Consider the following 23,795-nt stretch of genomic DNA (forward strand, 5'->3'; position numbering starts at 1 on the left):
CCTTGGTCTCAACACCTGGCAACTAGTCTACCACATAAACAGTAGCAAGCAATAGTACTTTAAAGCTATCAATGGAATCTGACTCAGTGTGAATTCCCAGCTCCGGCTGGTTCTAACACACTGTGGGATCTGACTCAGGTCTGAGCGCTCACACGTAAATGTTCGCAACAGCAGACAACTTGCAAGTGAAAGGCAAGTCCTATATATACTAAAAGCGCTCCACAGCGCCGCCCCAGTCACTCAGCCAATCCGGAGTCAACTGATCGGCATGATCAGCTGACTCCTCTTCTAGCAGCATAAAGGTCCTGTCGCCTGGCGCGCGTAGCTCTCAACCTGTGTGCACTAGAAGGACCAGGCGAACCAGCAGCATGTAGCCGCGCGGCAGAAGCCGCCGGCTGGAACCCGGAGATAGCCACCCTGCCGCTTGCCCATGCGGCGGCATCTCCGATAATTCATTACATGTATGTTGTAGCACACATTAGGACAAGTACTAGGAGCAATTTGATTCCTCACACAGCTGTTCCTCTCAGCTGTAAAATCCTCCGTCAGTTTTGGCGTCAGTGTTGGATACAAAATGTATCTAAATACTGAGCTCCCAGAGGGCTAGACCATGTCTCTGCACAGGGGAGTTGCTATCAACTCCTCAGTTTATAGTTTAATTATCACCTTGCTGAAAGAATCTTATTGATATGGTGGTAAGGGGTTAAAGATTCTAGCAATGTGTGTTTATTATCTTTGCTTCTCTTGACTGATAAAGATACTAATAATGCTAATTGTAGACAGTGGTCTGCCCCTCTCAGAAGCTTGTAAAGTGGATGCAGCCTGGAGTGAATCACCACAAGCAGGCAGCCAGGCAACCAGTCTGAGTGTAAACACAGACTAGTGTTATAGCTAGTTATATTCCATCAGTATTACAGCTCATTTAGTTACCTGTTACCACCTCAGATCAGCCTATTTCTCCTCATGACTCCTGCATGCTGTGAGTGACACAGTGAAATATATTTGTGAGCTGTGTGACAGAGCAACCAAGCAGCTCAGGGTGACCCAAACTTCTATGAGCTGTGTGAGAAATGAATTTTTAAGCAGGGATAGTGAGAGAGAGCCCTGGGTGAATAAATAAAGTGCCCCTAGCACTAGTGGTAATGTGTACACTAATATAGAGTATTAAAAAAAAAAGTTGTTTCAATCGATAGTATTCCTTTAATTGGGCTACCAGCATGCAAGATTTCCCTGATTTGAATTGCTTTAGGGGCGCAGAGTTCTACATGATGGCTGGATGGCCTGTGGGTCTGGAGTGGGTCATACTCACACGACAAAATGTGGATTCCTCAATCTTTACATTTATGTTTTTTATTATTATTGATTTATAAAGCGCCAACATATTCTGTTGTGCTGTACAAAGTAAAAAACAAACATGAGGTACATAATAAAACAGACAATGGTATACACCAATATACAAAATACAGAATCAATACAAAATACAGAACTGGTAATTACAGTGACAAAAGTAACATGATGAATAAAGTGTATAAAGAATACCAAGACACAAAAGGGTGAGCGAGCCCTGCCCGTGTAGGCTTAATATCTAAAGGAATAGAGGGGAAACAAGAGGTGGGGTAGATGATAATAAACATACCCAGAGAGCTTCAGCCCCGGGCTGCCCATGATGCCAGGTCACGCCTTTTCCTCAGGCGGAATCCTGGGTCAGGGTGGAACCCCCCCCCCCTTTGGCAACCCCCCCCCCCTTGGCACCCCCCCCCCTCCAGCACAAATACCGATTTGTCCATTTTTTCTCTAATTACTTTTAGTTTTCTGTTTCTCTGCAGGATTTTCACTCTGTCCCGCTGCAGCTCACCTCAGGTCACTCCTGGGGAGGATAATCTCTCCAGCTTGGCCTTAAAAATGCCCACAGAGCAAGAGGCCACAGCAGCATCATCGTCACCGGCAGACTCCTGCTGCCTTACGCCGCTGCTTCTCCACACTGACCTCCCGACTCCAAACGCACTGCAGGGAGGAATCCAGAACAGATCAGGCATGAGAGGCTCCCTGCTCCCTCCTGCTACCACCATGGCCCAGCCCCGAACTGGCTCAGCTCCATCTGCATCACCTGCAGCTGCCTTTCCCCAGTACAAGCAGCTCTGCACCACTCGGCTACAGCCCAGCTCCATTCTGCTCCTGCCAAAGGCGGCTGCCACCCACGTGGTCCGGACCGATTTACATCGTGCCTCGGCTCAGGGACTCCAGGTCAGGTCACCTCAATCCCACATGCAAGCTTGAGAACTGCCACCACCGCTGCCAGGGATTAAGTAATGCATAGAGTCACCATCAAGCACACCCAGGCTGCCTCACCTCTTCATGCAGGCTGAAGCCAGGGACAGATGTGCAACCCCCGCTACTCACAGCCATGTCAGGATCCCTGTCTTTGTCCTGTTGGATCTGCAAGGTGGATCATACCATTCCTTGTGCCATCGGGCCTCATCATATTTTATCTAAATAGGATCATAGCCAGTCGAATAAGATTAAATGAAGTTGATATATCATATACAGGACTTAGATCCCATCTCGTATTTAGACCCTGTGGAATACAGGCTCCTAGCTGCCAAATCCAAAAAGCTTCTCTTTTTAGAAGAACTCAAAGCAAATGACCCCCTCTGGCTGATGTTTCACCCTCTCCAGCCCTTGAAACTTAAATGCTGTCATATCCTAATTATAGATATGCAAGAAGTGCTTGTACATGTTTGAAAGATTTGTGACATTGGCATTAAGGTTAAGACACCTATCTGGCCACATTCACATTGGGTGCATTCAGAAATTTATTTAACTACTTAATGCCAAGCAGGCGTATTAAAATGTCCTGCTAGAACCTCTTAATGGCCAGGAATTTGTATAAGTCAAATAGCGCTGATGCCGCTGTGCGTGTGCATGTGCGCGTGCGCTCCCGCACATGTACGTGAGATCAGTGGAAAAAAAAAACACCCCCCCAAAAAAATACACCTTTTTTTAAATAATATATTGTCACCATACTTTGTACTAGGGACATAATTAAAATGTTGTAATAACCAGGACAAATAGGCAGATAAAATATGTGGGTTCTATGTACAGTAGCAGTGTTTATATTACAACTATAGGGGATGAAATTGTAGAAATAGTGTATTTTTTCATTTTTTCCTTGTTTTCCCCTTTAAAATGCATAGAAATTAAGGTAATTACTGAAAACAAATATCAACCCCAAAAAGCCTAATTGGTGGTGAAAAAAACAAGATATAGATCATTAAATTGGGAATAGTAGTGATTAAGCTATTGGCAAATGAGCACTGAAAGGTGAAAATTGCTCTTGTCCATTAGGGTAAAAACCCCTTTGGGGTGAAGTGGTTAAGCACATTTTAAAAAACTCATGCATTGATGCATTTTTCATAAGGCATTTCAGTGTATTGCGGTGCACTTTTTTTAAGCGGACCCATGCGTTTTACTTCCACTTAAATGCACTTGAAAACTTTTTTGGTTAGCATGTTTTGCTTATTTGATGTAGCAGTTGTCAATAAAGATTTGTTTTCATTTGAATTTTTTTTAATTAGTAGTAAAAAAAATGCAAAAATAAAGCGCATTGCTATGTGCTGCTATGCGCTAACAAAAGCTCACCCATTCACTTGCATGGTTGGGCGCAACACCCCATTTCTCAAACAGACATTAACAAAGCTCACAGATGTCAAAGTGGTACATAATAATCAATGTAAAAGCTGTGAAAAGCGTGCAGCAACGTCCCTGGTGTAAACCGCGTCTTAGGGCTTTTATAGCATTTCGGAATACGTTTATGTAAAGAGCGAGTGGTACAAAAAAATATATCTTAAATTACAAGTTGTACGCGTAATTTAATTGACTAATGTTTTAGTCATTTTGAGAGAGCATTAAAAGATATCAAAGGTTGGAGAGTGATGGATGTGTTGTGGAAGGGCATTCCAGTAGAAGGGCGAAGCATGTGCGAAATTGTGTATACTCTTATATAATAAAATAATATAATATAATCTTTTATAATGTTCTTTCCTACTTTCTGCAAAGTCAGGAGTTTTCTTGGAGTGTCTGTCTTTTTCTTTTCCACTCAAAAAGTAAATTATCTTTCAACAGTTCTAATTGACATAAGGTTTGGGCAATACATCTGGGAAATCTGTATTAAATGGCAGATTTTTTAATATCTGGCTACGGTGCAGAAATAACTCTAAACACTGAAGGGTTCATTTCTATACTTAAAAGATATCTGACGCTGCAAGACCTAAATAGGTCTAAGGCAGATTTTGCCTGTGTTTCTTGATTTTCTAAAACAGAGAACCGAGGGGAATACAGAGGTTCTTGGAACCCAACTGGCCCTTCTGCACCTGCTCGCTGGCTCACTGTGGTTTGCTCACTACTGCCACTACAGGAAATCCTTCTTTGGGACTTGGCCAGCTGGGTCCTGTCATTTTGCATCCTGGACAGCCAAAGTCCAAAAATGCAGGTTAAACAGAAGTTGTGTTTGCATACTGACCACATTAGCAGGCCACTTCGCACATTACCCAGCCAGATCCCGAAGTGGTCAACTTTGGGCTTTAGCCATAAATGTATACACTATACTGATTTTTCAATTGTTATGCTAGATAGAACTGTATAACAACAGGAGCTTTTTCCAGCATTCTAAGTCAACACACTGCTGACATTTAGCTTGTGTACGCAAGGATAATTAGGAATCATTTGGCTTAGCTCATAAAGAGGAACAAAGTAGCAGGTGAGCGCTGTTTTCAGATCCACTTCCAATATTTAAATCACGATTTAATCTTGCTTCCGGAATATCTTTTTTCTTAGATGGCAGGTGCTTCAGTGATGAAAGCAAGGGTGGCAACATTAATGGGCCACTAATGCCATCGCGTGGTACAAAGAGATACTAGATCCTAGGAGGCACCTTACATGGTGTAAATATTTTGATTACGACTGCACATGCACCAAAACAGACACAGCTTTTGGAAAGAGTCTTAAAAAAATGAAAGTGGTTTCGATATCCTAATGTAATATTATTATTACTGTATTATTATTATTATTATATAATTATAATATAATACTTTCCTATGCTTTCTCAGAAAAAAAATCGTTTACATTTCAACTTTTTGCACCACAAATGAGCAGCTTCCACTATTTTTACCTACAGTTTGTTACAAATTATCATTTTTCAACAAATTTACTTAAACTTTTATATATATATATATATATAAAAAAAGTTTATTTTTATGTTTCACTCCACAATTATCTTTTTTTTTCTATGTTAAATAAAACCATAAACAATCATATGTAAATTTATTTTACACAAACTAAATGGGGAAATAGGGTTAGCCACCCTCCAGGGGGAGTTAAGGTTAGTCGCCACCAGGGGGATCTTAGGGTTAGGCACCACCAAAGGGGTCTTAAGGTTAGGCACCACCATGGGGTCTTAGGGTTCAGCACCGCCATGGGGGTTTAAAGGTTTGGCACCACCAGGGGTGTCTTAGGGTTAGGCACCGCCATGGAGGTCTTAAGGTTATGCACCGCCAGGGGGTCTCAGGGTTAAACACCATCAAGGGAGGGTTCCAAGGGAGTTAGAGTAGGGAGAGGTAAGGTTATAGTAAAATATGAGTAAGGATTTAAGATATTTTACTATATGAATGAGGTAGCAGGAAAAAAGTGCTATGACGGATAGTGGACAAAAAGGGTGCCGCCATAGACTCTAATGCAATTATCGTTAATACTGCGGAAAAAGCAAAAAAAAAGGGCACCCGATCAATATCGTTAACAACATTAGAACATATACAGTTTTTGAAGTATGTTATCGTTTTGAAAACTTGCATCGTTATAGTTTTTGTCATATTATTTTGTTTGTGTGTACAGATTTTACGTTATCAAACATTTTATCGTTTCTATGTGTAAAAAGTTGTTCCTGCAGGAGGAGTGGTTAGGCACCACCAGGAAATTATTATTATTATTATTTAGTATTTATATAGCGCCGACATATTACGCAGCGCTGTACAGTGTATATATATATCTTGTCACTAACTGTCCCTCAAAGGAGCTCACAATCTAATCCCTACCATTGCCATATGTCTATATATTATGTAGTGTACGTACTGTAGTCCAGGGCCAATTTTTTTAGGGGGAGCCAATTAACTTATCCGTATGTTTTTGGAATGTGGGAGGAAACCGGAGTGCCCAGAGGAAACCCACGCAGACACAGAGAGAACATACAAACTCTTTGCAGATAGTGCCCTGGCTGGGATTCGAACCAGGGACCCAGCGCTGCAAGGCGAGAGAGCTAACCACTACGCCACCGTGCTGCCCACCAGGAAAGTGGTTAGGGTTAGGCACCACTCAGGAGGCAGTTAGTTTTAGGTAACATCAGGGTGGTGGTTAGGGTTAGGCACCACTGCGGTCTTCTGGTTACGCACCATGGGGGGGTGGTTAGGGTTAGGCCCCGCTGAGAGGTGGTTAAGGTTAGGCGCCACTATGGGAGTTTTTAGTTTTAGGCACAAGCAGGGGAGGGTTCTGTGTGCGAGTAGGGTTGGGTTAACCTGTATTGTTGAATTACGTAACAATTTTTAACATTAATATCTTTTCGTTATTATTTTCTGTCTGGTTTTACAACGTTGGTTATCGTTAACCAAGTTTGACAATGATGTTTATCGCTATCGGATTTCGTTATCCACCAGCGCCATTTCATTACCCAGCCGGGCCTTTTTTTCACGGCACCCTTTTTTTTATATGCGCCTTTTTTTCTGGCGCCCTTTTTTTCATGCATGCATGAATGCGATAGTACACTATTGGTATATTAAATTATATTTTATCACTTCTAATGGTCCTCATTTTAGCTCTGGGGTTGTTGTAAGGACTGGAGCTGTCAAAGTTGTCATTTACCCCAAAGAACTCCCTGTGGAAAACCCAAGCAAATTCCCCATTTTTTCTATCTCGTCTTTCACAGAAAAATGATCCCTTAGTCTTAATTGTGCTACCAGCTAGTGTTGGGCGAACAGTGTTCGCCACTGTTCGGGTTCTGCAGAACATCACCCTGTTCGGGTGATGTTCGGGTTCGGCCGAACACCTGATGGTGTTCGGCCAAACTGTTCGGCCATATGGCCGAACTAAGAGCGCATGGCCGAACGTTACCCGAACGTTCGGCTAGCGCTGCGATTGGCCGAACGGGTCACGTGTAGTGTTGGGCGAACATCTAGATGTTCGGGTTCGGGCCGAACATGGCCGAACTCCGAACATAATGGAAGTCAATGGGGACCCGAACTTTCGTGCTTTGTAAAGCCTCCTTACATGCTACATACCCCAAATTTACAGGGTATGTGCACCTTGGGAGTGGGTACAAGAGGAAAAAAAAATTAGCAAAAAGAGCTTATAGTTTTTGAGAAAATCGATTTTAAAGTTTCAAAGGGAAAACTGTCTTTTAAATGCAGGAAATGTCTGTTTTCTTTGCACAGGTAACATGCTTTTTGTCGGCATGCAGTCATAAATGTAATACATATAAGAGGTTCCAGGAAAAGGGACCGGTAACGCTAACCCAGCAGCAGCACACGTGATGGAACAAGAGGAGGGTGGCGCAGGAGGAGAAGGCCACGCTTTGAGACACAACAACCCAGGCCTTGCATGAGGACAAGAAGCGTGCGGATAGCAATTTGCATTTTGTCGCCATGCAGTCATAAATGTAATACAGATGAGAGGTTCAATAAACAGGGACCGGAAACGCTAACCCATCACAGATGTTCATTGTTCATGTTACTTGGTTGGGGTCCGGGAGTGTTGCGTATTCGTTTCCAATCCAGGATTGATTCATTTTAATTTGAGTCAGACGGTCTGCATTTTCTGTGGAGAGGCGGATACGCCGCCGATCTGTGACGATGCCTCCGGCAGCACTGAAACAGCGTTCCGACATAACGCTGGCTGCCGGGCAAGCCAGCACCTCTATTGCGTACATTGCCAGTTTGTGCCAGGTGTCTAGCTTCGATACCCAATAGTTGAAGGGTGCAGATGGATTGTTCAACACAGCTACGCCATCTGACATGTAGTCCTTGACCATCTTCTCCAGGCGATCGGTGTTGGAGGTGGATCTGCACGCTTGCTGTTCTGTGTGCTGCTGCATGGGTGTCAGAAAATTTTCCCACTCCAAGGACACTGCCGATACCATTCCCTTTTGGGCACTAGCTGCGGCTTGTGTTGTTTGCTGCCCTCCTGGTCGTCCTGGGTTTGCGGAAGTCAGTCTGTCGGCGTACAACTGGCTAGAGGAGGGGGAGGATGTCAATCTCCTCTCTAAAGTCTCCACAAGGGCCTGCTGGTATTCTTCCATTTTGACCTGTCTGGCTCTTTCTTCAAGCAGTTTTGGAACATTGTGTTTGTACCGTGGATCCAGAAGGGTATAAACCCAGTAATTGGTGTTGTCCAGAATGCGCACAATGCGTGGGTCGCGTTCAATGCAGTCCTAGGCCGAAGAGGTCATAGCCTAGGGTCACAAAACCTGTTTATTGGGCAAATTCAATGGTGGCGAGTCTGACGTACATAAATCGCAGCAATGGCCGTTAGCAACGTCTGAATCTCACGAAATGTCTCATGCAGGTAGAAGACATATTGTTAGACTTGGGCTCCAAAGATGGGTTCCCTACATCTCTGCAAACCAGAGTTACAGGGCTCCAAATTTGGTAAAATCCCCCATAGGCTTTCATTGGGCCTCCTATTTACAGTTCCAAAATCTCACATCTTTTCAAAGGGCAATTACTCAGCAGTGGCAAATTTTCTAGCATTGTAGGGACCCTTAGGGGGAACATGACTGGTGAGTTTCGGGCCCCTAGGCCGAAGAGGTCATAGCCTAGGGTCACAAAAACCTGTTTATTGGGGCTATTTCAATGGTAGTGATGGTGACGTACATAAATCGCAGCAATGGCCGTTAGCAAAGTCTGAATCTCACGAAATGTCTCATGCAGGTAGAAGACATATTGTTAGACTTGGATTCCAAAGATGGGGTCCCTACATCTCTGCAAACCAGAGTTACAGGGGTCCAAAATTGGTAAAATCCCCCATAGGATTTCATTGGCTCCCTATTTCACTTTCCAAAATCTCACATCTTTTCAAAGGGCAATGGCTCAGCAGTACCAAATTTTCTAGCATTGTAGGGACCCTTAGGGGGAACATGACTGGTGAGTTTCGGGCCCCTAGGCCGAAGAGGTCATAGCCTAGGGTCACAAAAACCTGTTTATTGGGGCTATTTCAATGGTAGTGATGGTGACGTACATAAATCGCAGCAATGGCCGTTAGCAAAGTCTGAATCTCACGAAATGTCTCATGCAGGTAGAAGACATATTGTTAGACTTGGATTCCAAAGATGGGGTCCCTACATCTCTGCAAACCAGAGTTACAGGGGTCCAAAATTGGTAAAATCCCCCATAGGATTTCATTGGCTCCCTATTTCACTTTCCAAAATCTCACATCTTTTCTAAGGGCAATGGCTCAGCAGTACCAAATTTTCTAGCATTGTAGGGACCCTTAGGGGGAACATGACTGGTGAGTTTCGGGCCCCTAGGCCGAAGAGGTCATAGCCTAGGGTCACAAAAACCTGTTTATTGGGGCTATTTCAATGGTAGTGATGGTGACGTACATAAATCGCAGCAATGGCCGTTAGCAAAGTCTGAATCTCACGAAATGTCTCATGCAGGTAGAAGACATATTGTTAGACTTGGATTCCAAAGATGGGGTCCCTACATCTCTGCAAACCAGAGTTACAGGGGTCCAAAATTGGTAAAATCCCCCATAGGATTTCATTGGCTCCCTATTTCACTTTCCAAAATCTCACATCTTTTCAAAGGGCAATGGCTCAGCAGTACCAAATTTTCTAGCATTGTAGGGACCCTTAGGGGGAACATGACTGGTGAGTTTCGGGCCCCTAGGCCGAAGAGGTCATAGCCTAGGGTCACAAAAACCTGTTTATTGGGGCTATTTCAATGGTAGTGATGGTGACGTACATAAATCGCAGCAATGGCCGTTAGCAAAGTCTGAATCTCACGAAATGTCTCATGCAGGTAGAAGACATATTGTTAGACTTGGATTCCAAAGATGGGGTCCCTACATCTCTGCAAACCAGAGTTACAGGGGTCCAAAATTGGTAAAAATCCCCCATAGGATTTCATTGGCTCCCTATTTCACTTTCCAAAATCTCACATCTTTTCAAAGGGCAATGGCTCAGCAGCACCAAATTTTCTAGCATTGTAGGGACCCTTAGGGGGATCATGACTGGTGAGTTTTGCCACTGCTGAGCCATTGCCCTTTGAAATGGTGTGAGATTTTGGAACGGTAAATAGGAGGCCCAATGAAAGCCTATGGGGGATTTTACCAATTTTGGACCCCTGTAACTCTGGTTTGCAGAGATGTAGGGACCCCATCTTTGGAATCTAAGTCTAACAATATGTCTTCTACCTGCATGAGACATTTCGTGAGATTCAGATGTTGCTAACGGCCATGGCTGAGATTTATGTACGCCACCATCACTACCATTGAAATAGCCCAAATAAACAGGTTTTTGTGACCCTAGGCTATGACCTCTTCGGCCTAGGGGCCCGAAACTCACCAGTCATGTTCCCCCTAAGGGTCCCTACAATGCTAGAAAATTTGGTACTGCTGAGCCATTGCCCTTTGAAAAGATGTGAGATTTTGGAAAGTGAAATAGGGAGGCAATTAAATCCTATGGGGGATTTTACCAATTTTGGACTCCTGTAACTCTGGTTTGCAGAGATGTAGGGACCCCATCTTTGGAATCCAAGTCTAACAATATGTCTTCTACCTGCATGAGACATTTCGTGAGATTCTGACTTTGCTAACGGCCATTGCTGCGATTTATGTACGTCACCATCACTACCATTGAAATAGCCCCAATAAAAAGGTTTTTGTGACCCTAGGCTATGACCTCTTCGGCCTAGGGGCCCGAAACTCACCAGTCATGTTCCCCCTAAGGGTCCCTACAATGCTAGAAAATTTGGTACTGCTGAGCCATTGCCCTTAGAAAAGATGTGAGATTTTGGAAAGTGAAATAGGGAGCCAATGAAATCCTATGGGGGATTTTACCAATTTTGGACCCCTGTAACTCTGGTTTGCAGAGATGTAGGGACCCCATCTTTGGAATCCAAGTCTAACAATATGTCTTCTACCTGCATGAGACATTTCGTGAGATTCAGACTTTGCTAACGGCCATTGCTGCGATTTATGTACGTCACCATCACTACCATTGAAATAGCCCCAATAAACAGGTTTTTGTGACCCTAGGCTATGACCTCTTCGGCCTAGGGGCCCGAAACTCACCAGTCATGTTCCCCCTAAGGGTCCCTACAATGCTAGAAAATTTGCCACTGCTGAGTAATTGCCCTTTGAAAAGATGTGAGATTTTGGAACTGTAAATAGGAGGCCCAATGAAAGCCTATGGGGGATTTTACCAAATTTGGAGCCCTGTAACTCTGGTTTGCAGAGATGTAGGGAACCCATCTTTGGAGCCCAAGTCTAACAATATGTCTTCTACCTGCATGAGACATTTCGTGAGATTCAGACGTTGCTAACGGCCATTGCTGCGATTTATGTACGTCAGACTCGCCACCATTGAAATTGCCCAATAAACAGGTTTTGTGACCCTAGGCTATGACCTCTTCGGCCTAGGACTGCATTGAACGCGACCCACGCATTGTGCGCATTCTGGACAACACCAATTACTGGGTTTATACCCTTCTGGATCCACGGTACAAACACAATGTTCCAAAACTGCTTGAAGAAAGAGCCAGACAGGTCAAAATGGAAGAATACCAGCAGGCCCTTGTGGAGACTTTAGAGAGGAGATTGACATCCTCCCCCTCCTCTAGCCAGTTGTACGCCGACAGACTGACTTCCGCAAACCCAGGACGACCAGGAGGGCAGCAAACAACACAAGCCGCAGCTAGTGCCCAAAAGGGAATGGTATCGGCAGTGTCCTTGGAGTGGGAACATTTTCTGACACCCATGCAGCAGCACACAGAACAGCAAGCGTGCAGATCCACCTCCAACACCAATCGCCTGGAGAAGATGGTCAAGGACTACATGTCAGATGGCGTAGCTGTGTTGAACAATCCATCTGCACCCTTCAACTATTGGGTATCGAAGCTAGACACCTGGCACAAACTGGCAATGTACGCAATAGAGGTGCTGGCTTGCCCGGCAGCCAGCGTTATGTCGGAACGCTGTTTCAGTGCTGCCGGAGGCATCGTCACAGATCGGCGGCGTATCCGCCTCTCCACAGAAAATGCAGACCGTCTGACTCAAATTAAAATGAATCAATCCTGGATTGGAAACGACTACGCAACACTCCCGGACCCCAACCAAGTAACATGAACAATGAACATCTGTGATGGGTTAGCGTTTCCGGTCCCTGTTTATTGAACCTCTCATCTGTATTACATTTATGACTGCATGGCGACAAAATGCAAATTGCTATCCGCACGCTTCTTGTCCTCATGCAAGGCCTGGGTTGTTGTGTCTCAAAGCGTGGCCTTCTCCTCCTGCGCCACCCTCCTCTTGTTCCATCACGTGTGCTGCTGCTGGGTTAGCGTTACTGGTCCCTTTTCCTGGAACCTCTTATATGTATTACATTTATGACTGCATGCCGACAAAAAGCATGTTACCTGTGCAAAGAAAACAGACATTTCCCGCATTTAAAAGACAGTTTTCCCTTTGAAACTTTAAAATCGATTTTCTCAAAAACTATAAGCTCTTTTTGCTAAAAAAAATTTTCCTCTTGTACCCACTCCCAAGGTGCACATACCCTGTAAATTTGGGGTATGTAGCATGTAAGGAGGCTTTACAAAGCACAAAAGTTCGGGTCCCCATTGACTTCCATTATGTTCGGAGTTCGGGTCGAACACCCGAACATCGCGGCCATGTTCGGCCTGTTCGGCCCGAACCCGAACATCTAGATGTTCGCCCAACACTACTACCAGCGTGCAAGATTTCCCTGATGTAAATGACTTTAAGGACACCGAGTTCTACACGGTTTACTAAGGGCTGGATGGCGTGTGGGTCTGGAGTGGGTCACACTCACTTGACAAAATGTGGATTTTCCAATCTTTACATTTGTTTTTTTTATATAATCTTCTTTCCTACCAGTACTTTTTGCAAAGTCAGGAGTTTTCTTGGAGTGTATGTCATTTTCTTTTCTTTCCTCTTTTCCCTTTTCTCTTCAGGTTACTCAAAAGGTAATTTCTCTTTACACAGTTCTAATTGACATAGGGTTTGGGCAATCCATTTGGGATATCTGTGTTAAGCGGAAGATTTATATATATATATATATATATATATATATATATATATATATATATATATATATATATATATATATATATATATATATATATATATATATCTTGCTATGGTTACAAAAATAACTCTAAACACTAAAGAGTTAAATTCTATACTTAAACAATATCTAGGCCTGCAAGATTTACATAGGTCACTCTAAGACAAATTTAATGTTACTGCAATAACTTGATTTTCTAAAACAGAGAACCAAGGGGAATACAGAGGTTCTTGGAACCCAACTGGCCCTTCTGTACCTGCTCGCTGACTCACTTAGGTTTGCTCACCGCTGCCGCTACAGGAAATCCTTCTTTGAGACTTGGCCAGCTGGGTCCTGTAATTTTGCATTCTGGACAGCCAAAGTCCAAAAATGCAGGTTAGAAAGAAGTTGTGTTTGTATACTGACCACATTAGCAGGCCACTTCGCACATTGCCCAGCCAGATGCTGAAGTCGTCAACTTTGGGCTTTAGCCATAAATGTACACACTATACTGATTTTTCAATTGTTATGCTAGATAGACCTGTATAACAACAGGGAGCTTTTTACAGCATTCTAAGTCAACACACTGCTGACATTTAGCTTGTGTACGAAAGGATAATTAAGAATCATTTGGCTTAGCTCACATAGAGGAACAAAGTAGCAGGTGAGTACTGTTTTTCAGATCTACTTCTAATATTTAAATCAAGATTTAATTTTGCTTCCTGAATATCTTGCTCCTTAGATGGCAAGTGCTTCAATTATGAATGCAAGGGTGGTGATATTGATGCACCACCAGTGCCCTCTTGTGGTACAAAAATAATATAAAAATCCCAAAGGGAGAGACCTAGGCAGCACCTTACATGGCGTAAATCTTTTGATTGCAATTGCATATGCAATGAACCAGGCACAGCTTTTGGAAAGAGTCTTAAAAAAATAAAAATAAAATAAAGAGATGTGGAAGTCCTAATGTAATATAGGGGGAGTATTATAATTTGATTTTTTTCCTCCAAATTGAGACAGGAAGTCAGATATTGTCCCTTCTAATTATACAGCTATTTGCAAATCCTCTAAAATCTTCCATAGCTTGCTTGCACAATTCAGATAAGTAGATGCATGAAGAATAAGGCAGGTGCTGGACTGCCATTACATTTTTATTACTCCTCTATTATTATCGTCTCTTGCTGAGGCCAAAATAGTTCCCTTAAAAGTCACCCGATAGCCTATTGTTAGATGATTCCAATGCTCAAAAGGTATGGATACTATAACCAGGTTTTTTTTAGATCCAGTGACTTTTTATGCCACAGTATGGGAAGCCCATAAATCATCTATTAGGGGCAAATTGATAGCTATAGCAAGTGATAATAAAGGTGAATTTCAAAAATTAATTTATGAACTTTTGGATCAGTTAATGAAATTGGAGGAGGCTTATACAAGACATTGTTCTGAAGCATTATGTATGCAAAGATGCCATTTATCACAATATCTCAGATCCAGACAATGCTCTCGGGTTGTTTTAAGTAGAGATGTCACGAACATCAAATATTCCGATCGCGAACCCCGAATCCGAACTTCCAGGAAAGTTTAGTTTGTGCGAACCGGGCAAACCTCCATAGATTGTAATGGGCAGGTGAATTTAGAAACTTACAAAGACTGTTTTTGGCCGCAAAAGTGATGGGAAACTAGTTTCAAAGGCTCTAACACCTGGACAGGGAGAAGGGATCTATGCCAAACGTTTCACCAAAACTTACATACGAAGAGAAGTGGAGGGAACCGCTCACTCCGTCCAGGACAGTGCTGGAACCAGGACAGCCAGTCCAAAGGTAAACATCAAGCAAGGGAAGGTCCGCACAATGTCCATAAAAGACAAATCGTTTTATTATGGACGTATCCAAATCACCACATCATACAACTGACATGTTTCGAACCAGACTGGTTCTTAATCATAGCTGCTAAAATTTGACACACCTCCAGATTATATATCCTCCTCTCGTGGATTGGGCCATCCCCTCCAAGGAAAAATTACCTCTGGAGTGAGCATGCCCAAAAACTCCACATATAGGAAGGGATATTTACATTCCCATATAGGAAAATATAGTATTAAAATGAAAAAATTTCTCGGGTTGTTTTAAGTAGAGATGTCACGAACATCAAATATTCCGATCGCGAACCCCGAATCCGAACTTCCAGGAAAGTTTAGTTTGTGCGAACCGGGCAAACCTCCATAGATTGTAATGGGCAGGTGAATTTAGAAACCTACAAAGACTGTTTTTGGCCGCAAAAGTGATGGGAAACTAGTTTCAAAGGCTCTAACACCTGGACAGGGAGAAGGGATCTATGCCAAACGTTTCACCAAAACTTACATAGTTGATGCAGAGTCGGGTTTTAAACCCTACAGGGCAGAAATCACAGTACATTCCTACATTTGAGGTCTAAAGGGCTGCTTTAAAATGTCCAGAGTGGTACTGTAAGGGTTATGCCCGCTTCGCACTGCCGGACCAAACCCCGTGTTTACCGCGATTGAGCACTAACAGGTCTGTAAGGCCCTTAGGTGTGTGGGCGCTGCATGCGCACTCAGCTGAGGCAGACTGGCTCAGTGTACAGATTTTTTTTTTTTTGGGGGGCCTATTTGTGAAAGTTATTGATAAAAAAATTATTTTGAAAGTTATTTATGTATAGAAAAGTTATTTATAACAAATTATAAAATACAAATGTATTTATAAATAATACAAAACTTCAAGGTAATATATTTATGTAATTTCAATGATAATTTTCAAAAAATGTCAGCAGGTGGAGGGTTGCCATTGGTGTTAAAGCAGACCCAAACCAAACATTTTTTTAATTCAAAATATTTAGTTGCACCACTCTGACACATACAAAGATAAATAAACACTCCTTCAAGCCTATGAGCATTTCAGTGCATGCTTTTCACCCTTGTCTTTGCATAACTAGGGTTATACAGGTGGCAGCCATTAGCAATTCCTCCTTTGCCGGACACCATCTACTCCACCAGTTTGCCGGATTATTTGCCGGCAATATGAAAGGAAGGGAGGGGTTTCTCCAATAAATGTAAAATATTTTATATTTGTCATCATGCAGCTGAAAAAAGGCTGCTATTTATTATTATAATTTAGAAAATAGATTTTATTTCTGAAATCTTGTATTTTTAGTTTGGGTCCACTTTAACCACTTCAGCCTTCAGTCGTTTTCACTTTATGCATCCGAGCAATTTTCACCTCCCATTCATTAGCCTATAACTTTATCACTACTTATCACAATGAACTTATCTATATCTTGTTTTTTCCGCCACCAATTAGGCTTTCTTTGGGGGGTACATTTTGCTAAGAGCCACTTTACTGTAAATGCAATTTAACAGGAAGAATAAGAAAAGAAACAGAAAAAAATCATTATTTCTCAGTTTTCAGCCATTATAGTTTTAAAATAATACATGCCTCTATAATTAAAACTCACGTATTGTATTTGCCCATGTGTCCCGGTTATTACACCGTTAAAATTATGTCCCTATCACAATGTATGGCGACAATATTTTATTTGGAAACAAAGGTGCATTTTTTCCGTTTTGCATCTATCACTATTTACAAGTTTAAAATATTTTTTTTTTAAAAAATATTTAATCTTTACATTGATATTTAAAAAGTTTAGACCCTTAGGTAAATATTTACATGTTTTTTTTATTGTAATGTTTTTTTGTTTTTTTTTTTGTATTAAACATTTTTTTGGGGTATTTTTGGGAGGGTGGGATGTAAACCATAGTTTTATAATGTAAATGTGTCTTGAGTTTTATTTTTTTCACTTTTAGTTGTAGTTTTACTTTTTGGCCACAAGATGGCGGCCATGAGTTTGTTTACATGACGTCACTCTAAGCATAACATACGCTTAGAGTGACGCAGGGGGGGGACGTTACAGCCAGAAAAAACGAAGCTTCCGAGAGAAGCTGTCGCTTTTTCAGTGGGGGAGAGGAATCAGTGATCGGGCACCATAGCCCGATTCACTGATTGCCAGGCTAACGAACCGCGGCTGGGAGCGCGCGTGCACGCGCGCGATCGACCGCGGGAGCGCGCGGATGTGCGCATGGCCTCCTGGGCGTAGCTAGTACGTCCAGGAGGCCAAAGTAGTTAAGTAGGGTTGCAGGCTGGCAGCAGGCCTGCCTGCCATTCATGGTGGTGGTGTCACCACCAAATCCAATGCAGAGCCATGCAGTGGAGGCTTGCAAGCAGGGGCATAGATAGAAATGACTGGGCCCCATAGCAAAAAAATGTTATGGGCCCCCCCTACCCCCCACGACCTTCCAACCCCACGGACCTCGGACCTCCCACCTAAACATTCCTCCAGGACCCTCCACTCCAACATTCCCACACCCCTCTAAGTACAGTATAAGTAGCCAGGTCTATAGGTGTCCCCAGTTTAGGTAATAGTCAGGGGCGTAACTAGAAATCACTGGGCCCCCTTGTGGCAACAGCAATTTAACCTAAATACTGTACAGTCGTTTTAACTCATACATGAACATTATGGAAAATCCAAGTTAAAAATAAACTGTGAAGATAAACAATTTCATTCATCCTACTCCTGAAAAATAAATTCATTTTGTACAACCTCCCAGTTTTATTTTCTATTTTAAAAAGCTAAAAAAGTAGGTTTAATGCTATTGTCTCATATGATGATGATTCAGCTTTTCCCATAGTCTCGCAGTTAGCAATCATGTGACCCCCAACAAGACAAATTCAGCAATCATGAGGCCCCTATCAAGACAAATTCAGCAAAAATTAGGCCCCCAACATGACAAATTCAGCAATCGTGAGGCCCCCAACAAGACAAATTCAGCAATCATGAGGCCCGCAACAAATCATGAGGCCTCCAACAAGACTAATTCAGCAATCATGAGGCCCCCAACAAATCATGAGGCCCCCAACAAGAAATTCAGCAATCATGTGACCCCCAACAAGACAAATTCAGCAATCATGAGGCCCCCATCAAGACAAATTCAGCAAAAATGAGGTCCCCAACATGACAAATTCAGCAATCGTGAGGCCCCCAACAAGACAAATTCAGCAATCATGAGGCCCCCAACAAGACAAATTCAGCAATCATGAGGCACATAAATAGACAGCATTTCACATAAATAGGCAGAATGCCCCCTTAATATGGTAGACACCTCTCACCTGGCTTCTGAATTCTCCTGTACTGGCTGCTGTGCCTGGCAATACTGTTTTGGCTGGATTGGGGATGATGTGTGGGCTGAAAGACCTGGCAGTGATGCCGTGGCTTGGCTGGCGGTGATGCTGTGGCTGGGTTTGCTGGCGGTGATGCTGTGGCCGATGCTGTGGCTGGGTTGGCGGTGATGCTGTGGCTGGGTTGGCTGGCGGTGATGCTGGGCTGTGCTTGGCTGGTTGAAGTAAATGCTGGCCTGACTGGTGGTGATGCTGTGGCCTTTTTGACAGTGATTCTGGGCTGGTTGGCTGGTGGTGATGCTAGGCTGGCTGGCCTGGATAGTTTAGGTAGTGACAGGTGCCCCCTAGTTAAGGTAGCGCCAGGAGTCCCCAAGTTTAGGTAGTGACAGGAGCCCCACCAGTTCAGGTAGTGACAGGAGCCCCCCCAGTTCAGGCAGTGACAGGAGCCCCCCAGTGTAAGTAGTGACAGGTGACCCCCAGTGTAAGTAGTGAGAGGTGACCCGCAGTTAGGAAGTGACTGACAGGGACCTCCAGGTTAGGTTGTGAGTGACAGGGACCCCCAGGTTAGGTTGTGAGTGACAGGCGCCCCCCAGTTAAGTAGTGAGTGACAGGCATCCCTCCAGGTTAGGTTGTGAGTGACAGGGACCCCTAGGTTAGGTTGTGAGTGAAAGGCGGCCCCCCGGTAAAGTAGTGAGTGACAGCCCCCCCCCCCCAGGTTAGGTTGTGAGTGACAGGGACTCCCAGGTTAGGTTGTGAGTAACAGGCACCCCCCAGTTTAGTAGTGAGTGACAGGCGCCCCCCAGTTAAGTAGTGAGTGACAGGGACTCCCAGGTTAGGCCGCCCCTCCCCCGGGCCCGCTCAGGGTTGTTTTTGAGGGCTGGAGGGGTCGCAGCATGAGGGGAGAGCTTGGTGGCACGTCGGTGGGGAGGGGGGAAGGGCCCTCCCCCTCCCTCACCCCGGGCTTTCCCCTCTGCGCTCTCCCCTCCAGCATTAAACAGAGATTGTATGCAGGAGGAGGCGGCGGGGCAGCGGCGGCAGATACATACCTTCCGTGCGCTCCACGGATTCTCCTCTCTCTACCTTCTGACGCGACTTCCGTTATAAACAGGAAGTCGCGTCAGACACTAGAGGGAGAAAAATCCGCGCTGGAGCGCATGGAAGCTATGTATCTGCCGCCGCTGCCCCGCTGCCTCCTCCTGCATACAATCTCTATTTAATGCTGGAGGGGAGAGCACAGAGGGGAGAGCCCGAGGTGAGGGAGGGGGGGGGCCCTTCCCCCCTCCCCACCGACGTGCCACCAAGCTCTCCCCTCATGCTGCGACCCCTCCAGCTCCTAGCGGGGCATCCTGCTGCGGCCCCCCCCTGACGTAGGGGCCCCATAGCAACGCTATGGTTGCTATCTCCATTGCTACGCCCTTGCTTGCAAGCAATGAAATGCAGGCTACCTGAAACTCCATCATGGTGTTTGCTACTCCTTCAAGAATGAGAAGTAAGCTCAATCTACACGATACGATTCCTTGTGCGATTCGATTACGATTCTATTTACGATCCGATTAAATATGACACGTCGAATCCCGATGTCGGATTTAATCAGATCGTAAATAGAATTGTAATCGAATCGCACAAAGAATCGTATAGTGTAGATTGGGCTTAAAAGAGGTGGCAGTATGCGTGAACTGGCACTTCTATGAATTTTTTTTTTTTTGGTTTAGCCAATTTATGAAGGTTAGTTATGACAAATTAAAGGACAACTGAACTGCAAGAGATGTGGAGGCTGACATATTTATTTACTTTTAAGCAATACCAGTTGCCTGGCTATCCTGCTGCTCCTCTGCCTCTAATACTTTCAGCCATAGCCCCTGAACAAGCATGCAGCAGATCAGGTGTATCTGACATTATTGTCAGATCTGACAAGATTTGCTGCATGCTTGTTTCTGGTGTGATTCAGACACTATTGTAGCCAAACAGATCAGCAGGACAGCCAGGCAACTGGTATTGTTTAAACTGAGATAAATATGGCAGCCACTATATCACGCTCACTTCAGTTCCCCTTTAAAAAATACACTTTTTTTACAAATTGAAAATTGAAATGTTATTTATAAAATTTTACAATTATTTTTTTCTGAAATGTTAAAGGACAACTGTAGTGAGTGCTAAATAAAGGCTGCCATGTTTAATTCCTTTTAAGCAATAATAGTTGCCTGGCAGCCCTGCTGAACCTCTGCCATTCAGCCATATACCCTGAACAAGCATGCAGCAGATCAGGTGTTTCTGACAATATTGTCAGATCTGACAGATTAGCTGCATGCTTGTTTCTGGTCTTATTCACACACTGCAGCCAAAAGACCTACAGGGCAGCCATGCAACGGGTATTGTTTAAAAGGAAATAAACATGGCAGCCTCCATAGTCTTCTCACTTCAGTTGTCCTTTAAATCAGCAGGTGTCAGTCTGACAGCAGTCCTGCCTGTCATTCATGGCGGTGGTGGCACCAACTCCACTGCAGGGCCACGCAGAAGACGCTGGCTAGCATCCATTGGTGTGTTCAGTGGGTGGCAGGCTGGCAGCAGGCCAACAAGGCAATAAAATGCAGACTACCTGAAACAGCATCATGGTTTCTGCCACTTTTACAAGAATAAGAAGGGAGGTTGGTGGTATGTGAACTGGCAGTGGTGGAATTGTTACCAAGTCACAATCAGGTGGAACAGATGAACATGTTCCACAAAAGCCTGAAATCTATAATGACCTCACATAGTCTTACGCCAAAAGTATTAAGTCACTAGTAGAAGAGGAGGCAAGGGTGCAGTTGCTTCTTATCATAATATCAGGAACCAGAGACAACCTGTACGGTGCCACAAACAAGTTGTGCTGTGTACAAACACCTGTGCCTTCTCAAGCTGTGAATGTAAAAACATGATTCACACACACAATCGGGCAAGCACCATCAACCACAAAATAAATTATCTAGTGTAACGATTGCGGAATAATCTCCGTGATCAGTGCACAAGGCGTGCGCTGACACGGCGGAAATCCTCAACAAGCGTTAGAAGGGGGGAACCCAGCTTTGGTGCAAGCACCAGTAGAGGGCAATTCCCACAGGCAGATGGCGCTGTGGAGTGCAGACGAGTACAACCGCTGCACGGCCACAGATGCCAGATAGGGAGTGTACAGATCAAGACAATGCGGGGCTGAACAGCCCTTAAAGAGAAAGAGCACAGGTACAGGATGAATGTGTGTTCACCAATCTAGTCGCGACCCTGCGACGGTGAACACACATCAGCAGAAACAAAAGTAGGAATGCGATCGCGAGAGAGGCGATTGCCAGAGGTGACACAAGGCTTAAACAAGACGGGGCACGAGAGGAGCAAAGGCACAGCAACTTATACAATGAGAAGATAAGGAAAATAACAAACGCTAACTAAACGCGAACACCGCACTCATTCGCAACAGCGAACGCGTTTACAGTGCGGTCTCCGCATGTTAAGCACAACAGAGACAAGCACGCCTAACTAACCACCGACAGACAAACACGAAACAAAGAACGCGAGCGCTTGCTTAGCGGTTACCTCACCAAGCCTACAGCAAGCGTTCGTATCAGACAAGACAGACAAACGAAAAACAGGAATACGTCAGAGCGAGTCAAGTGAATGCGATCTAAGCTCAGGAACAAGAAAACAGATCAGAAGGATCCACAGCGCTAGCGCAAGGCTAGTGCGATCCAGACAAGACAGAACAGAAGGATTCACAGCGCAAGCACAAGGCTAGTGCGATCCAGGCAAGACATAACAGAAGGATCCACAGTGCTAGCACAAGGCTAGTGCGATCCAGGCAAGACAGAACAGAAGGATCCACAGCGCTAGCACAAGGCTAGTGCGATCCAGGCAAGACAGAACAGAAGGATCCACTGCCACTACCGCTAGAGGTTAATGCGATCCAGGCAAGACAGATCAGAAGGGACTACCGGTAGCAACCGCTGCTCCGGTTAGCACCCAGACAAACAGAACCATTTCCTGTCGACCACCGCTGGGACAGGACAATTGCAACAGACAGACAAAACAGATATACAATCTAACTGCACTAGGGAAACTGCCTAGTGCAGTCCCAGGAATTACTCTACGATAACTTTGACAAGATATAGCATGGCTGACACTCTAGGAGAGTTTCAACAAACCCTAAAGGATGACCAGCAAAGGACTCTGGGAAACATAGCTTCTTATACTGCCAGCCCTCAAAGGGGACAGCTGGGCAATTTGCATGTATGCAAATCCCTCAGCAAAGCAACTCTGAAAGTTGCAAGATGAAGCCAGGTCTCCTTTCCAGAGACCTGCATCCCTCAGACATAAGGAATGGTCAAACAGCTGTCTGCCTGTGCAGCCAGCTGAGCGGATCCTTACATCAAGTATATTGGTATTCGAGTGTGCAGAAAGGAACTATAGACAAACAGGAGTGGACAAGAAACAGAAGTTCCCTGAAAAACCGCACCACTCAGACAATATATATCAGTATAATCACACCTTTATTCAAAAAATAGATAAAAACACTTAAAAACAATTAAGGGTAGCCATGCTAAATACTAAGCCAATCATCAATAATATTACATACAAGGGTGTAAATATATATATATATATATATATATATATATATATATATATATATATATATATATATATATATAAATCCTTGGCTAATTAAGCCATACAAAATACTGACCACTGTAATAATCATAGTAAAACAGATGGCATAATACATAAGTGTAAAATACACATGGCCATCCAGACAAAACCAACATATATATAAGGGCTATAGCAGCAAAAATGTGTAAGTAGAAAACCAAACAATATATAAGTGTACCATAAGCAGTGCAAGGAAGATCCAGTAAACAGGAATGAAACAAATAGTGCAAACAGCAAAGGGAAATAAAGTGCAGATAGTGCATAAGACAGTGTCTAAACACTGAAAGAAAGTGCTATTGCTTACCAATGATGAGGTCAGTAAGGGAAAAGGGGCATGGCGTCCACCTACTGCCGTCGCGATTTGCCGCTCTCTGAAATGTAGCGGCTTCCACTGAGCAAACCCAGTGGAAGCTGCTAGATTTCAGAATACAGACATCAAGAGGAGCTAAGGGTTAAAAGTGGTGAAACCTCTGTAACAGTTGTGCCACTTTGTGCTTATAGCAAGGGTCCAGTAATAAGTGAAGAGAAGTGGAGGGAACCGCTCACTCCGTCCAGGACAGTGCTAGGACCAGGACAGCCAGTCCAAAGGTAAACGTCAAACAAGGGAAGGT

General features: G+C 44.0%; 1 protein-coding gene across 1 annotated transcript in view; it reads left to right on the forward strand.

Moving 5' to 3' along the window:
• The first annotated feature begins 2,163 nt into the window (after positions 1 to 2,163).
• Positions 2,164 to 23,795, forward strand: part of LOC137521025 (uncharacterized) — a 165,558-nt gene continuing 143,926 nt past the window's right edge. Inside the window, exon 1 of the mRNA XM_068239740.1 lies at positions 2,164 to 2,244. The gene's annotated coding sequence lies outside the window, so the exon portion shown is untranslated. The remainder of the gene's footprint in view (positions 2,245 to 23,795) is intronic.

This window comes from Hyperolius riggenbachi, chromosome 6 (genome assembly GCF_040937935.1).
Source record: "Hyperolius riggenbachi isolate aHypRig1 chromosome 6, aHypRig1.pri, whole genome shotgun sequence".
Taxonomy (NCBI): domain Eukaryota; kingdom Metazoa; phylum Chordata; class Amphibia; order Anura; family Hyperoliidae; genus Hyperolius; species Hyperolius riggenbachi.